Source organism: Oncorhynchus kisutch, linkage group LG14 (genome assembly GCF_002021735.2).
Source record: "Oncorhynchus kisutch isolate 150728-3 linkage group LG14, Okis_V2, whole genome shotgun sequence".
Classification (NCBI taxonomy): domain Eukaryota; kingdom Metazoa; phylum Chordata; class Actinopteri; order Salmoniformes; family Salmonidae; genus Oncorhynchus; species Oncorhynchus kisutch.
The window spans coordinates 82,065,261-82,069,142 of record NC_034187.2 but is presented as its reverse complement, the minus strand read 5'-3'; the positions used below and the strand labels follow the sequence as shown (position 1 = coordinate 82,069,142).

At 42.8% G+C, this 3,882-nt stretch overlaps 1 long non-coding RNA gene across 1 annotated transcript; it reads left to right on the top strand.

The window, feature by feature from the left end:
* The first annotated feature begins 1,020 nt into the window (after positions 1-1,020).
* On the top strand, positions 1,021-3,603 carry LOC116353300 (uncharacterized). The gene is made up of 2 exons (XR_004202632.1): positions 1,021-1,562; positions 3,312-3,603. It is a non-coding gene; the product is annotated as an uncharacterized LOC116353300 (long non-coding RNA).
* Positions 3,604-3,882: the final 279 nt, after the last annotated feature.

Here is a 3,882-nt window from a genome sequence, read left to right as displayed (position 1 = left end):
ACGTAATCACAACACACACGCACGCACGCACACACACACACACGATGTGAGGACAGGTTATTCGTAGGCCTACGTAATCACAACACACACACGCACGCACGCACACACACACACACGATGTGAGGACAGGTTATTCGTAGGCCTACGTAATCACAACACACACACGCACACACACACAAACGATGTGAGGACAGGTTATTCGTAGGCCTACGTAATCACAACACACACACGCACGCACACACACACGATGTGAGGACAGGTTATTCGTAGGCCTACGTAATCACAACACATACACGCACGCACGCACACACACACGATGTGAGGACAGGTTATTCGTAGGCCTACGTAATCACAACACACACACGCACGCACGCACACACACACACACGATGTGAGGACAGGTTATTCGTAGGCCTACGTAATCACAACACACACACGCACGCACGCACACACACACACACGGTGTGAGGACAGGTTATTCGTAGGCCTACGTAATCACAACACATACACGCACGCACGCACACACACACGATGTGAGGACAGGTTATTCGTAGGCCTACGTAATCACAACACACACACGCACACACACACACACGATGTGAGGACAGGTTATTCGTAGGCCTACGTAATCACAACACACACACGCACACACACACACACGATGTGAGGACAGGTTATTCGAGCTAATCTGATCCTATATTCAAATTATCCATCCCATTCCTGAAATAATCATATTCAAAAATGTTTTATTTACTCTGTCACGCCCTGACCTTAGTTATCTTTTGTTTTCTTTATTATTTTGGATAGGTCAGGGTGTAACGAGGGTGGGATGCGTGTTTTTGACTTGTCTAGGGTTTTTTGTATATCTATTGGTTATTTTTTCATTGTCTAGGTAAATTGTAGGTTTATGGTGGCCTGAATGGGTTCCCAATCAGAGGCAGCTGTTTATCGTTGTCTCTGATTGGGGATCCTATTTTAGGTTGCCATTTTTCCATTTTGGTTTTGTGGGTTATTGTCTATGTGTAGTTGCATGTCGGCACTCGGTTTAGCATAGCGTCACGGTCGTTTTGTTTAAGTGGTCTTCGTTTATTAAAGAAGAATGTATTCGGTGCCTTGGTCTCCTGACGAACGTGACATACTCTCCACACAAGAAATATAGCTTTATCTCTCTCTTCAAAATCCATATCTGTACATCATCATTTTCCAGATGAAATCCAAGTTTTGTGTAAATTAGGCTCTGGCACTATCTGTTGACCGGAGCAGCTCAGAAATTGGATAAACTGATTTGTTGGAAAGGTGGCATCTGTATATACCGTATAGTGGGCTATTTGGAAACGGGGTTTCAATAGCGGTGAAACAATCCATTAGACATTTTTCAATACGTTTGAATATTGGTTGCTACTTTTTAAAATGAATACCTGGAGTCAACTTGTGCAATGTGTTCGGAAAATAAATCAGAACACGATCTGATTTATCTTACATTATGAAGCTTAAGTAGTTCCCGAGAACTGTTGAGGCAGTGACGTGCTTGTAAATCGCCCAGCAGGAGAAAGCAGGAGCAGGTGAGTACAGCAGTGTGTTGACATTATTAGAGCAGGTGAGTACAGCAGTGTGTTGACATTATTAGAGCAGGTGAGTACAGCAGTGACGTGCTTGTAAACCAGCAGGAGAAAGCAGGAGCAGGTGAGTACAGCAGTGTGTTGACATTATTAGAGCAGGTGAGTACAGCAGTGCATTGACATTATTAGAGCAGGTGAGTACAGCAGTGTGTTGACATTATTAGAGCAGGTGAGTACAGCAGTGACGTGCTTGTAAACCAGCAGGAGAAAGCAGGAGCAGGTGAGTACAGCAGTGTGTTGACATTATTAGAGCAGGTGAGTACAGCAGTGCATTGACATTATTAGAGCAGGTGAGTACAGCAGTGTGTTGACATTATTAGAGCAGGTGAGTACAGCAGTGTGTTGACATTATTAGAGCAGGTGAGTACAGCAGTGTGTTGACATTATTAGAGCAGGTGAGTACAGCAGTGTGTTGACATTATTAGAGCAGGTGAGTACAGCAGTGCATTGACATTATTAGAGCAGGTGAGTACAGCAGTGCGTTGACATTATTAGAGCAGGTGAGTACAGCAGTGTGTTGACATTATTAGAGCAGGTGAGTACAGCAGTGTGTTGACATTATTAGAGCAGGTGAGTACAGCAGTGTGTTGACATTATTAGAGCAGGTGAGTACAGCAGTGTGTTGACATTATTAGAGCAGGTGAGTACAGCAGTGTGTTGACATTATTAGAGCAGGTGAGTACAGCAGTGTGTTGACATTATTAGAGCAGGTGAGTACAGCAGTGTGTTGACATTATTAGAGCAGGTGAGTACAGCAGTGTGTTGACATTATTAGAGCAGGTGAGTACAGCAGTGCGTTGACATTATTAGAGCAGGTGAGTACAGCAGTGCGTTGACATTATTAGAGCAGGTGAGTACAGCAGTGCATTGACATTATTAGAGCAGGTGAGTACAGCAGTGCATTGACATTATTAGAGCAGGTGAGTACAGCAGTGTTGACATTATTAGAGCAGGTGAGTACAGCAGTGTGTTGACATTATTAGAGCAGGTGAGTACAGCAGTGTTGACATTATTAGAGCAGGTGAGTACAGCAGTGTTGACATTATTAGAGCAGGTGAGTACAGCAGTGACGTGCTTGTAAACCAGCAGGAGAAAGCAGGAGCAGGTGAGTACAGCAGTGAACGGAGGGTCGAACGTTTAAATTGAACGTCAACTATGTTTGTTTGCTTCTTTTTGCCTCAATAGAGTGATCCCAAACGTGCAACCCAAAGTTTTCCTTCACAGACTAATGTTTATCATAGAAAGAATGTAGCCATTCCTTAATGTTTTTTTCTTAAAGTCAATCTTGCATTTTGCCGAAGAAAAATGAGGTACGCCAAGAAAAGTATCTGAGAAAAGTAGCGCTGTCTGCTGATAGACTGACCGTTTTTGAAATGTCATTTTAGAAGAACTGAAGCACAAAATGAGTCTGTTGCCGAGCAGAAATTACAATAACAAGTATTTTAGATCGCAGTTATTTCTTGTGTTTTCTGGTTTTTTTCCTGCTGGAAAAATACAGAATTTTGCATCAACAAGACCACTACATTTAATTTGTTACGGAAGTAAGCGGCTGAATTAATAAGGTGACACGGCATCATATTGTTTTAGCTTTCTGCCGTGTTTGAGAAGTCAAAGTCCTTCGGATGAGTTATTGGTACAGCTGCTACCGCTATCTTGATTTTCTTGTGTTTATTCTACCCTCTCTGTTCTCAGCCCGTCTGTTCTTCCCAGCTCTTCTCCAAGCAGAGCAGGGAGGCCTGTTTCCCTAGTGACTCCAGATCCCACACAGCGTGTAGACATGCTGCTCCAGAGCCAGTACTGTTCTTTCTTCAGACAAGCGTGCTTTAAAACTTAGTTTTTGTTTTTGTCTCTTGTTCACATTCGCTTGTAAATGCCGAAAACTCACCAAAAGAAATATCGCTAAATGTAATTATGTAGGAGATGTAAGTCACACTGCTGAAGTACTCCTGCTAAATTACAAAAATATAAAATATGCATAACCTTATGAGCTGGATTGCCTGTCTTTGCAATGTATTTATTTTTGTTTGTGCTCGTTAGCATTTTTAGCTAGCAGCCTCCATGGAAGTTCGTTATTACTTGTGCTAAATTTGATGGCATTCTGGCAATAGACGCACAATGGGCTTTTTTTTGTCGCACTCCGTTTACTGAGCCGTTAATACTGTAAATCCCTGGGTGAGAGAAGGATGGGAAAAATTCTGCATTGTTGGTAAGCGTTTCACGGTAAAGTCTCCATGGAGACTGCTAGCTATAATGTCACCAATAC